The 14,116-nt window shown below is 44.3% G+C and overlaps 1 protein-coding gene across 7 annotated transcripts in view; it reads right to left on the reverse strand.

Annotated features, from left to right (window-relative positions):
• Positions 1 to 14,116, reverse strand: part of KCNIP1 (potassium voltage-gated channel interacting protein 1) — a 292,275-nt gene that overhangs the window by 186,726 nt on the left and 91,433 nt on the right. The window contains exon 2 of one of the 7 annotated variants that reach the window (XM_048319703.1): positions 12,750 to 12,849. The exons of the other annotated variants lie outside the window; for them this stretch is intronic. The gene's annotated coding sequence lies outside the window, so the exon portion shown is untranslated. The remainder of the gene's footprint in view (positions 1 to 12,749; positions 12,850 to 14,116) is intronic. 7 annotated transcript variants of the gene reach the window in all.

Below are 14,116 nucleotides of genomic sequence, written 5' to 3' on the forward strand. Positions count from 1 at the left end.
AACTGGGACAAATATTAAAACCATTTGTCACCACAACTGCTATATTACAGATAGACAATATCCTTGAATGAAGGCAATAAAGGTTTTTGAAGCAAACAAAAAACTTGCTGTTCACTTAAAAAATTTATGACCTTAATTCAATAATCTTCCTCTGTAAAATAAGTGGTGCAGTTTCGAAGCAGCACACGAACAGTTTTCTGACCTGTATGTGCAACGATTTCACCAAATTCACAATGGTACCAAGGCACTCAGCTCAGCCCAAGATCCCAAGGCCATTACGAAGAGGGATGGTAGTTAAAACCTCAGGGCAATACTGTTGCTTTGCTTAAGATGAAACTATGTATGCATTGGTAGTTTGGCAAGGAACAAGAGAAGATGTATGCCCATACATCCTGTCACTTGGGACACTTTCTACAGCACACTGGTCACAGCGCTGCTACAGACTTGTGTATAGGAGAACTGAGTTATAATCTAGGACACAGTCTACAGTGTATACCAAAATTATTAGTTAAGCATTGGCACAAACCATACATGAGCACAACAGAACAGATGTAGGCATGATGTCTCCACACAGGCCCAAAACCAGTGGGAAAACCCAATGGCTTTCAGCATGTTTGCCCATAGAGCAAACTGCATCTCATCTGTGCCCAAGCCTGCAACAATGGGATGAGGAGCACAGCTGGAAACACAGGAGCCCAGACCATGTGGAGGGCAAGGGAGAACAGAGCAGGACTGAGAGCTGCGCAAGGAGATGTGCATGAGCTCAAAGAGGCAGGGCAGGAGCCCTGTCAGTGTCCTCTTGCAGAAGATGATTAGATACTGGGCAAGTTCAAAAGAGATTTCGTTTAGTGATTTAATGGCTTTTTTTTAATGCAATTTGCCCAGTCAATGGCTAAACTTCAACAGGCTCATGCAGGGAATCTACTAACACTCACCCTCTGGAAGCACTTGCCAGACACTTTGGAAAAGCAACAGCACCAAACTCCTCTGGCTTCCACGGGACCTGGTGAATGCAAGAGGTGCAGTTGGAAGCTTTCTCCAAGGAACACCAACCTGCACTTCACACATGCATGCAGCACAGCTGCCTCCAGCAGCCACAATCTCACCGCTGAACTTCATTCTGAATATCTACTGCTGTTGGATTTAATTACTCCAAGCCAACACCTGACTTTGAATTATTTGCTTCTCACTTGCCAACAACAGTGGCTCCCTCCCACTTTTCTATGACAAAACAATCCGAACTGTTGCTGCTGACAATAGAGCTAATATTTACAAATAATTACCCAAAATATTTTAAGTTTTGTAGATACCCCAGTAAAAGATGACATTTACAGATAAATTTACAACATAAGATGTGAGTCATAATAGACAAAATTCTGTGGAGAGGTGGTATCTATAGATATTTAAATCACTGTGTAAATCATATAGACACTGCACATGCAGAAGCTCTTTGAGCATAGCTGATGTGATGATTTCTATTTCATGAGGGAGAAAATGGATACACCAGAGTGACACCTCTTCAACCCTGCACAGGTGCCAAGGCTGATGTAGGGTGATTTATTTTCCCACACACTTGCTAAAACTCCTTCAGAAGACACTACCTGTTCGTGCTGGGCATACCTTTTCTTTGGGCTTCAGAAATGAAATGTGTCTTTCTGAACAGTACCTGTCATGGAAAAAAAGGCATTTAGCGTTCAAAAGGTTTCAATCAAGAGTAAATTTGGATTCTCCTTTTTGTTCTCTTTTCCACCAGGGAAAGGATACACCAAAACATTCTTTGTGTTTTACACCAAATACAATATTAGCTGTAATAAAAAATAAATTATCTCCAAAGTTTCATCATATTTTTTAAAGTTTCTGTATCTTTTGGCACTATTTTATTTTCTTTCGTGTGTGTGTGTGTGTGATCTGTATTAATAGTTCAAAAGGACAAAACCCTGTCCTACTTTTGCCTGCCACCCTTGCACAGAGAGACATGTCCTATTTGGCTTTAAAGGAACCTGTGGAGGCTGCTTGAGAGGAAGCTTTTAAGCAAAGTACATTTCTACTCAGAGCCCAAGGCACACAGCACTCGTCGTTACACAAGCCTCTCCCTTGCTTCCAACGCCTGTTGTTTCAACAACTCGGAGAAACCAGGTGTGTGGGACCCCCCTCACCTTCCTTGGGCACAAAAGGATTTCCATTGCTTGAAACGTAAACCTCTACCCAAGCTGGCTGCTAAAGACGGGCCGCGTGGTTTCCACGCAGCTGTAAGTGTTCGTGACGGCACTTGACGATTCGAGCCGATGAACGGGGAATGGGACACAGCGTTCGGGGCAGCTGCCGCAGCCCAGGCCAGCCCCGACCGGTGTGCGCGGTGCGGAGCAGGGACGCGGAGCAGGGACGCGGAGCAGCGCCGGCGTTGGCGGCCGTGCAGCCACACCTGCACTACCGGGCGAGAAAATCCCTCCCCAGCCCTGCGCAGAGCCGGGGGCAGCTGCACACTGAGCCTGCGCTTCCACTCCTGTAAGTAGGTTACTGGCACCAAGGGGAGCAAGAGCCTGAAAATTAACCTATGAGTTAATCTGCTCTCTGCCCTCCTGCATTACCAAAGTGTGCAACTCCAGAATAAATGGGAAGGGACTCTCTGGAGAGAGCAGCGTTGGCAGAAAAGCCAGCCCCAAACTTTCCAGGCTGAATTAAGCTCGACAAGATTTGTTAAATTCCTGGGCAATTAGTTCATGGCTTCAAACTTTCCTCCTGGACTCAGAGGATGCTCTAGAATGCAGGGTAATGTTTTTCTAATAGCTGCTTAAGTTTCAAAATTGAGGCTAAGGGAAAATAACAAACGTGGCAGATTGAGATGTTTGGATTGAGAATCCTAGGTATGTTCCAGCTGGAAAGCAAGGAGATTTTGGGAGCTGGATTTACAAATCCACATGTCTGTTTTATGAGGGTGCCTAATTAGAGTGCTGCAAAAATAAAGCTATCCAACTTATGTGCAGTGTTTCCCTGCACTGACATGTGTCAGCAGGTTTAGTACTCAAGACTGTTAACTGATAAATCCCTTCTGTAATGTGATGTCAACAACAAACATCATTACAGCGAACATCAACAGGAGCCAGTAACACAAGTGATTTTTCTCATATTTGTGCAGTTTCATTCTGTAAATATCTCCTTTCCTTTCGCAGTCAAATAAACATCTCTAAGATGGAAGCAGAAGACAGGTGAAAACATCTCTGGTTTTGAGACTGTATTTATTTATAGGAATTTAAAATCTCTACTCCTATGTCTCTAAATTCTCTTTAATTCTGCACATATCTTACTTATGCTTTAGATTCTCTGTTTCAAAGCTACAAAAGCCTGCAGAGACTCCAGGCATGTGCACTAAGCTGCATGCTCCAGAACTGCATGTCCCAGAAATGCATATGCATGAAACAAAGAACCAAACAGCAGGAAAAAGCATTTCGCTCCATTTTCTGGAATATCTACAATGAAAATAGAAGTAGGAAAGAGATCATTTTGGCAGCATCTCCATATTTATGTGGACCATGAAATGTATATCAATTCAAGGCTCTCTTACTAGTACAAGAAACATTCAGTTAACAAATGTGATGTTCTCTGGGAACCAGGCATAGAAACCACCCTAATATTAACTTTTTTAGAATTTAAGTCGTATTCTGCTGTTTTTTCCAGCACAGAAACTAACACCTCCATCTCTCTGAGCTGCTCTCTCACCACTGCAGGTACCTTCACACCACCCTTCACAGCAGAGAATGGATTAAAATACAAAATGTTATTTACTGATAGATCGGACTCAAAATCAGGGAAACAGGAGCAAAATAGAAAATTTACATTACTTTGCCCTTAACAAATGTCACTTAGTTTGATGTAACCTCAGCCTCACTAAGGAAGGGTACCTTGCCCTGAGTCAGAATAAAGGACACATCTCAAAGTGCACACAGGATTTAAAACATAAAGATTTGAGCAGTTACTGCTGAGATCTGTTCACTCTGTACAAGATCTAAATGCTGCACAAACTCCTCAGGAAGGTGATGCTCATTTCCTTGCACACACAGCCCAGCCGGGCTCTGTGGGGTTCCAGCTTTCTCTGCCTGCTCCTGCACTTAGCAAAGGACACACTCAAACATTCCCATTTGTGGATGATCACAAATGTTCTCATTGGAGCCCTATGACCACTGTCCACCACCATTACTGATCTCAAAACACCTCTACATCGTGGTCTCTGGGCTGTTTGACACTGCAAAGCACTCACAACATGAATAATGATACCTTAGCTATGCCCTCCCACTCTCCTAAATGTCACATGATTGGGAGCTAACTCATAATGCTTACAAAATACAATAAAACTGAATCACAACAAGCAGGCAAGTGACAAGTAATTAACTTAGGCAAAACTCTACATCTTTAACAGCTATCACAAAAAAGGACAGCAAGGTGATGAGGATGCCCACGGGCACCAATGCAGCTTAGCAGCAGACTGGCAAATACAGAGCAGCAGGTGTCGTGAAGATGCAGATCTGGCACTTGCACCAGGTCACAGGAAAAGCGCAGACGAAATCAGATCTCCTGCAGCATCGTTCCCACCTCATCCTGCCTCAGTAGTTTAATTTACAAGGAAATTAAACAGATTGCTCTATGTTCATGGCTAACAGGACAGAAACATTAAGTAAACGAGTGTGATTTGTGTGGGAAGAGAGGCTTTTGCAAGGAAGCCTCTCTTCAGGGAAACAGGGAGCGGATCAAGGGTGCATTCAGTTGCTTCTGTTTATTCAGTAGGGTTTGAAACATTCTTGCAGGTGGAAAACAATACCAGGCATGCATGTCTCTTGCATTTATCTATATTTGTTTAACTATTTTAAACTATTTTTTCCACACAGAATTCAGGCATATTAACTAACTATGTTATCAAAATAGAGGGTCTGATCCTAAACTATACCAACATTTTAGGGCACTGGTCTCCAAACGGGAGCATGTCCCTCAGAAAGGCCAGATGCCTATAAAGGGGAGCAGCAAAGCTGCGCCTGCGCTTTGCAGCCCTGCAGCAGCATGAGCTTGGCCTCGGCTCCGGCACACCCCAGCAGCTTCTAACAACTGGTGGTCTGGTTTTGATCCAGACAGAGGTTAAGAACTTTTACCAGGTAATTCCCCCCATCAATAATTTCCAGGCAACAACTCATAAAGGGACAGTTTTGCTAAATACAAACAATGGAAAGAGCCATAACGAAATTCATTCCAGGTCCAAGCATTTCCACAGTTTCCAAAACATCTCACAAATTCCATGGGGTGAAGAAAAGTTTCAGGTTTGAACCAAATTTAGTCTAACGACTGATGGGCTTTGGAGGTTTTACAAACCAGTAGTACACACAACATGAGAATGCAATTTCTCGAACAGATATAGCCCCACGTTTACCCTGCACAGCATTCTCCTGGGCGTGACTGGGCTGTGGGTGACACTCAGAATGACACACTGCACAGTGTTCTCTCCTTGCATTGCTGAGCAGCCACAGCAACCAGCACCTGAAGAAAGTGCACAGAGCACGCTCCTCTCCTGCGCCTCATGAACTTTTGAACTGCAAGTACTTCGCCTCCATCAATAATAAGGACAGAGGAAAGAGAAAAGACAGCATCAGCTAAAAGAAATGCAAATGTAGTCATGTAAAGTGCTATAGCTGATGGCATTGCCCAGCAAATGCCTGATTAGAAAATTCTCTTCTTTTTGCTTCGTACTTTTCTGGAGGGCTGTTTTCTGGAGACAGTGAGCCAGGGCAGCCCAGTGCTCAGTCGAAGAGGTGATTAGAAACGATGAGGTTCAGCTGTAATGTCCTTAACTCCGGCCAAGTAGAGGATGCCAAATTGCTAATGTAAATAGCCTTAAAGCCCTGGAAATGAAAGGCATTTTCCTGAAAGATCAGTCTCTAGTTGACTTTCTGTCCCAGTACCAAACCTGCTCTGCATGCAGGTCCAGTTGCTGCCTACACAAACAGGACAGGACCTTGTAGGACCAGATTTCCTTTGCAGAACTGCACATGCTTGCCTTTACCCATTGTTAAGTACATACAAATGACCACCCAGGCAGAATTTTCCTCATGCCCTAATGTAGCGCTCTTTCTAGTTGTCTGCAGCCTGGCTAATTCCGTATGCACAAGACTGCAAATGAGACCTTTTGTCAGCTCCCATGTTAAAATATTAGTTTAAACAAACGCCATGTTACAGGGATTCAGCTCCACACAAGGATATGCCTTCAGTTCCTGGGGTGCCAGTATCACAGTTTGAGGTCACGTTTGACACTCCCAGCGAAGCATGTAAACCAGTGTGCCAATTCAATTACACTGGCTTGTTAGGATTAGCAGGCAACAATCCTCCCTGCACTGACACAAAAGTTTCCTGTTTCCCATTTTTAATTTTCATGCACTGCTCCTAGTTCAAATGGCAACACGGTCAACAGGTCCTTTGTGTGGATAAGAAATGCAAAGGGGTGCTGATGCTCCCCACTGCACCACAAGGCTCACCTGCATGGCATGAAACAGTTTCCCTTAGGAAAATTGTCCTTTCCCACAGATGTTTGCTGGCTCCCAACATTTTGCAGCTAACAAGAGAGAGCTAACAGCATCATCCTTCACATGGCTGTATGTACCCCACAGAGAGTAACCCTCAGCTCATGCAGTTTGATGTGCTAAATCAGGGGCCTTGCCTGAGGTTTCAGCTGATTATCAAAAAATCTATGGGGCTGAGGTGCAGCATCACTCACTAGAATAGAGCAACAGCAGCCTGGGAAAACATACCTGGGAGCGTGGCCCTGAGCTGCAGGCAGCAAAGTTAGAACAGCTGTCAAAACGTTTGAGCTGTGCTTCTGAAATCATGCTCTAACTAGGTAAATCTTGTGAACATAGCTTGTTTCATCCATATTTTCCTGCATATAAATTTGATGGGCAGAAACACTTATTTTGTCAGAGCACTAAAAGCCCCGCCTCTGATGTTCAGCACTGATCTCTGGCAGGCTGTAATTCGGCTCCCTCCTCCCAGTGACACTCTCCTGTTCCACTAAGGAGTGCTCGGTAAAACGATGCCATGGTCTCAGGGGTTTCCTAGAAACCTGCCTCCAGCAGCACAACATGTATCCTCACAGCCGTGTTCTCCATTAGCTGTTCTCAGCCACAATATAAAATGTCCTGTGCCTACTGGTTTTTACAGACTGTAGCTGTGGCCATCTACAGAAATTCTGGGCACTTCCCAACCAGCCACCCACAGAACAAATTTGGGAGAGGAGGGTTTTTGTGGAGCAAGAGAAAAGCAAACACTGATGTGTGTGAAGAGCTCTGGTTGTTGAACGTGTCAAGAAAGTAATGTTTGGATTGAGGAAAGCCAAACAGATGTAGCAGAGCTGTGCCAGGAAAGGATGGCTCTGTTACACTGTTCCTGTGTTCCTCAAAACATCCTGGTTCCACAGCCAGGCCAGCTCCTCTCCTGCCTGCCCAGCCTCAGCCTGCCTGCAAGTACCAGTTCAGCCCCCCAGGCAACTCTGCTGCCCCACGCCTGCCTGCTAGCACACAGTCCTCCCTTGCCTCCTCCAGCCCCACATCCTGCCCAAATCAACTGTACTTTGTTCAAACTCTCCAGAGCTTCTCTACACTGAGCAGTGCTAGCAGAATTAAGGTAGAGAAACTGACCACTATCTGTATCCTTTTCAGTCCAGATAGACGTCACCTGACAGTGACAACCACAAACACAGACTGGAGATGTCTGAGCACAGCTGCCTTCAGTTTTGACTTGCCTATTTTGAAAACATGGATGCAGTTCACACTTTTAATAATTTTCGATTTGTTAAGTACAATCCATCTTATAGTAACAATTACTCCCTTTCCCTCTGGCATCTCAAACAAATAAAAGGAGAAAAATTAAATACCTTGCTTGGAATCCTAAATATATTTTGGTAAAATGCTGCTGTCCTACCATACAGCTGTTACCTGCATTTCCTAGTTGTTACCCAAGGCCATTGGGCCCCTTCCTGCAGGGATGATATGAGGTGCCTAGAGCACTCTGCACCTGCTGGAAAATGCCTCTCAGAGAAATGCAGAAGGTTCATACCTTATAAATAGCCATGGTGTGAGCAGCAACAGGACACAGAGACCCTGAGTTTGAGATACTCAAACTTTCTGCATCTCTGTACCATGACATTCTCTGCGTAATGCTTTTGAATAAGAAACACAACACTTAATATAATCACCCAGCTCTGTTGCCCACTGCAATGAAGTACTCCAGCAGTCACACTTACGCACTCACATCTAAAAGTACAACAAATCACAAGCCAATTCATTTAGTTTGGAAAGTTTCAGGGAATAATTATAATTAATAACAATTCCGAATAGTGAAACATTTCAGCTAAAAAAAATCCGTATTTGAAAAATTTGTAAATCTTCAGTCTTTTTAACAAAGCTTAAATAAATATGAAATAAACTATTTGACCAGGTGTTCGTAAGTGGAGAAATAAAAGATTTTTATTCTCCTCTCACATTTGACTAAAATCAGAATGACTTCACAACTTGCCTTGGTTTACCTTACACCCTGCTTTTTACTTCAATTTTTTCTTCAAAAAATTTGTACAACCCTTACTGACTCTCATTTATATATATGGTGACGTTAACAACTGTAAAGTTAGGAATTGCTCAGAACGCCTGTAATGTATTAAGTTCCAAGCTTTTCACATCTACAGCGTTAAGTATTTTCAGCTGCAAAAAATCCAACTGCTTCCTAGTGCCCATCCCAAATGTCAAATATCCAGCAATGCACACTGGAAGAGCTAGTGATGATAGGCTGGAAGATTACCAAGGCTGGAAGTTAAAAGCTGGAAAGTATTTTCTGATTTACTCTTTTGAATTATTGTGGGGAAAAAATGAAACTTCAAAGCACTGGCCTGCAGAGCTGAAGTCTCTGATCACCTCTTTTCTTTGTGGTGGGATTTCACGGCTCTGCATGGACATGCTGCATGCACAGAGGCACACAGCACCCGTACCCATGGGCAGGAAATCAGCACACACATATGCTAATGCAACATAGAACACTCTGTCGTGTACTTCCCTCCATCCATTTTATTTTATTCCAAACCTCCAAGCTGTGTCTGACTGCAGCATTTCAGGCAGGAGCTGTAAGCCTGTGGGAAGCAATCAGGGACACACATAGCTTATTTTAATTTTGTCATTGCTATCCACTCTTAAGATCAGCTATTTGAGATCACTCTGCCTCACTGCCAGGAGTCACTTGAAGGCAAAGGAAGAAATTTAGAGCTAGCAACTGCATGGGAGCTGAAGAAATTTTGGCTGAACAATGGGGAAGTGGGGAATGGAAGCAGTCACGAGTCCGTAAGACCTGGTCACCTCTAACCCCACACTCAGGTGAACTCTGGTTGGTAGGACACAGGGAAGCTGGGGGAAAACAGCTCCCTCACCTCTGATCCACCCATCACAGGTGCGTCAGCCACATGGCTGGGATGTTCGGCTGCTGTGACACCGAGCAGCCTCCCACACACCTCTCTGCACTTCAGAGAAACCAAAATGCTTCATGCAAAGAGGCATGTTCTGACAAAGACTTATTTGTCGCCACAATTTTTCCAAATTGTTTCTGATTTGTGTGCTTACATCAAACAGTCCTGTTGCCGAGTGCTGTTCTGTACACTCTCTACAAAGGTAATTCCCTCAAAAAACCTGCCTGTCAAATCCTCAGTTTTCAGTGCAGGCCGACGACCACGGACTTGACCTGCCAGGCTGCATCAGATGACAATCAGACAAGACCAGGGAGCGAAAATGAAATGTCAGTGCCAAATATTGGCTCTTGGGCACAGCCAGGAGAAACCAAGTCAGCCATTTCTTCCATTCTCTCAAGCACCTGCTCAGGTCTCTGACCAGGGTGAACAATGCTGTCCTTGTTCTAGAAGGAAAACAGGTGAGTACCAATCATCTCTATTCAGAAAATACCCAGAGCACAGTCTGAGTCTTTAGAACACATGCATTCATTCGCAATAGTGACAAGCTGTCAAGTTTCTTTGAGGAGCAGAAAGAAACGAGAGAAGGGGAGCTTTCAAAGCTTTTCTTTTGCAACAGTATGTACCGGGCAAAGTAAATAATGAGGCAGCTTCCCTGCTCAAATCTATCATCTCCATTCCACAGCTGTACTAAAAAGGGCCCATTCCTTGAAACACTACTGAATCACTTTTTCACCTTTTGAGCAGAGAAACAGGTTGTTTAGCACAGGGAACTGAAAAGGCAGTCATGACCTAGCAACCTTAGGAGCTCAGGGCAATCTGATGTTCTTATGAAGACTGTGAAGTCAAGCAGAGTTGGTTTCCTGGTAAATAAAACCACTTGAAAATATAGCTGGTCAGGCACAAAATCTGATAATTTTGGACAATAAGCCATTTCAAAATAAAGCCTAAAAAATTGGTCACTATAAAAATCACACAACTTTAAGCAAAGTGAATTTCTCGTTAGCTCTAGCAAAATTAAACAACTGTGCCAGACTCCTCTTGCTAGTCTAGTTTTGGGTGGTCTTTGATCAAAACATGGTCACTCACATTCAGGAGAGTCAGATTACCAACTGAAAGTGGTGCTGCTTGCTGCTGCTGTCGGGGTCAGAGCCTGTAGCTCTAAGTCCAACAAGATTCAGGTATTGAGAAATATTCGAGTTAAATTTCACTTTCACTGGGGGAGGTAGGGGTGAGTGCATGTTTAGAGAACAAACAAAATAACTCAGGGGTACCGAAAGCAGTCAGAACTAGAATTTCCTCTTGCTTTAGCAATCTGCTAATCCAAATGTTTCCATGGCAAATATGGAAATGGCTGATTCTAACCACAAATTTGGTCATGATTGGGTGCAGGCAGTAAAAACATTAAAAAAAATCCCTATTTCTGCACCTAGCTGAAATCTGAGAGGCATTTGTGTGTGCATTATCTGTTGTGCTGGCCCTCTGCCTTTTAGTGCTGTGGTTTTGATGGGGTTTTTTCCCCTCATTTATTGATCTATTGCTTATGTTTGCAGGAGAATATACAAGCAGCTTGATATTCTCAAGTCCACCTCAACCATCTGTCTAAGCACTAACTACTAACGTACTAAAGAGAGGACCAAACCGTCAGCTTTGTTGGCATTTGGTCCAAAATGAGCTTTGAATGGTACTTCCTGATCCCAGTACCTCAAGTCCTTGTATCTTTCGTGTTTTTAAAGTGACAATAATCCCAGATCCAGAGGGTAGATAGCATTGGAAGGGACCTCCAGTTCCCCCTTCAAGGCAGGGTTAACTACAACAGGTTGCTCAGGACTGTATTCACTTGGGTTTTGAGTACCTCTGATCTTGGAGACTCCACAGTCCCTCTGTGGGGTCTCTTCCAGTGTTCAGTCACCCTCACAGTAATTTTTTTTAATCTTATGCTCAAGCGGAATTTCTTGTATTTCAGTTTGTGCCCGTTGCCCCTTGGCCTGCCCCTGGGCACCAGGGCGAAGAGCCTGGCTCCATCAGCTCTACTCCCCTCTATCAGGTATTCATACACATTGATTAAGACTTCCCTGAGCCTCCTCCTCTGCAGGCTGGACAATCCCAGCTCCCTCAATCTCTCCCTGTATGTCAGATACTCCAACCGCTTCATATTCATCACGGTGAATATGAAGTGGACTCAGCCTTAGTAGGTCCTTATCTCTTCCATCCTGGGGAGTCCAGCACCAGATACAGCACTGTAGATGTCTCACCAGTGCTGCACAGAGGAGCATCACCTCCCTCACTCTGCTGGAGATGCTCTGCCAAGCACAGCCCAGGAGAGTACCAGCCACCTTGGCTGCTGGCTCACTGTCAGCTTATCCCCAGGGCCTCAGTCAGGCTCCACCAGCATCCCAGGAATGACGGTCTGACATACAAGTGAAGTGAACGTGGTGGAAAGAGGCATCACCTTTTAGTACGTCAACTCAGAATTCTGGAAACAGCAGACAAGAATTGCAACAGGAAACAATTCCTAATGAAATGTACAAATAATCGATGGAACTGCCCCAAACCAATCCCAAAGCAAACAGCACAAATCTCACAGACCATTCATGGACACTTCAGTGAGCAGGGAAAGCTTCTGTAGCTTTACTGATAGGATTGCAAGCCTAAAAAGCAGAAGTCTTTATCCTGCAGGACAGGGCATGTGGGTCCCAACCTACCAAGAAAAAATGCCCAATTACATTGGATTAAGTTCACATTTAAGCCAAGCAAATGACACCCTCCTCTACAAACGCACAATGCTGTCCTCTCCCAGAGACAAGGGCTCATGCTTGATGGACCACTGCTCTCCACTTGACAATTTCTGTGTCACTCCTGCCTTTATTGATTCAGGCTCCCCATTTTCCTTAGAACAAGCAATTTAATCTTGTATTCTTGTCCTCTCCAGCACTGCTGCTCACAGCTGGAATAACCAAAGCCAGTCCCACTGCCAACACCCCAGACCCAGCCACAAGCAGGACATGAGGGGGAGCAGCACAGGCAGAGCCATGTCATGCACTAAAGCTGGAAGGGTTCAGCATGGGCCACTTGCGCCCCTTCTGCCCTGACCCACCATGTGCTTACTGGTGTTAACTGATCTCTGGAAACTCCTCAGTTTAGACATGACCTGTTTATTTTACCTACTCTTGAAACAATGCCTGTTTTTTTGCTTTTACTTTATTACACCAGAGAATCAGAGCTTCAGACACTGGTGTGAGCTGCTCTTCTTGGAAGAGCACATACTTACCAGCGTGAGAGAGCACTTGTAGAGGTGTGGATCTAGCCCTGTTACAACTATTTCTCCAGGCCTTTGTTTTACCAGCAGTATTTAAGTACAACATAAAGTCCTGAAATGTTCAAATAAACACATAAATATAACAATTAATAAATAATAATGTGATAATCTAATAATAAACGCTTTACTCGATTAAAGACAAACTTAGCAATAGCCAATGGAGCAGCGGCACCCGGGCACCACTAGCCAGCTGCCCTCTGGCAGAGAAGTCCCCACATCAGGCTGCACCAAGAGCCATGCAGCAAACACTCGGACAAATGATCCTTTCTCTCTGCTCAACACTTGGGCAAGAACAGCCAGAGTGCTGGTGCCAATTTTGGACTCCCCAGACCAAGACAGACTTCAATATGGTAGAGTATGGTCCAGTAGAGGCCACCAGGATGGTTGAGGGCAGGAGGAGATGCTGAGGGAACATGTGGGCAGCACCAAGGAGTCAGTCCATCATGTAGCAGTGATTGACTTTGACCAACTATTTAACTCACAGACAAAGAACAATTTCAGATTGTATTCAAGCCCAGCACACATTAGTGTTTCACTGCTCACAAGGTGAAGTGCTAACAGTCAGTGTAAAACACACCAGCAAACCACACGGATAACACATCAGAACCAAGAGGAGATAACTCTGAGAACACAGGTTTTGATAAATATAGCTGAACAACCACTGCCAGCAGGCATCAGCAAGATCGAATTTCATTGTAAAGGTAAAAATGTGTGACCAGATCCTGGATTTTTACTGCAGGTGGCCTCCAACAAAAAGCAATGGCTTGCATCCACCAGAGCGTGGAGCCAATCACAAGACAAGAAAGTTGCAGAGAATGGATATGTTCAGCCACAAATTATCTACATTTAGTGGAAATCAGCTCCAAGGTTCCTGGCAGGTGGACAAGCCACCCCTTGGTGTCACAGCAGCCACCGTGCCCAGCACATCCTGTTCAGTTCTTGTGTACTGCAGTGCCTAAACACAAATCTCCCAGCTCCACGTGTAACTCGGTGCTTAGACGGCTATACAGCTATTCTCACATTTAAGTAATATCATTCATGTCCCAAACAACCATACAATCATGGGGGCATTATAATAACAGAAAGGTGAACTGTAAACCATGTACACACACTCTAATGTAAAATGCTACCCTACAAGTATCAGGAACACAGAATTTTAGTCTTGCTCACGAACTTGCCACAAACAAACCTCCTGCACAGCTCTTGCCCACTTCTGAGTGATTAATTGGTGTCTGATATTTCCTAAGACAGTTTTCAACTTAAATTGCAAGAAAATCCATACCAACTTGCAGTTCAAAAGCATATATATGAACTGAGCA

This window comes from Corvus hawaiiensis, chromosome 15, assembly GCF_020740725.1.
Source record: "Corvus hawaiiensis isolate bCorHaw1 chromosome 15, bCorHaw1.pri.cur, whole genome shotgun sequence".
Lineage (NCBI taxonomy): Eukaryota > Metazoa > Chordata > Aves > Passeriformes > Corvidae > Corvus > Corvus hawaiiensis.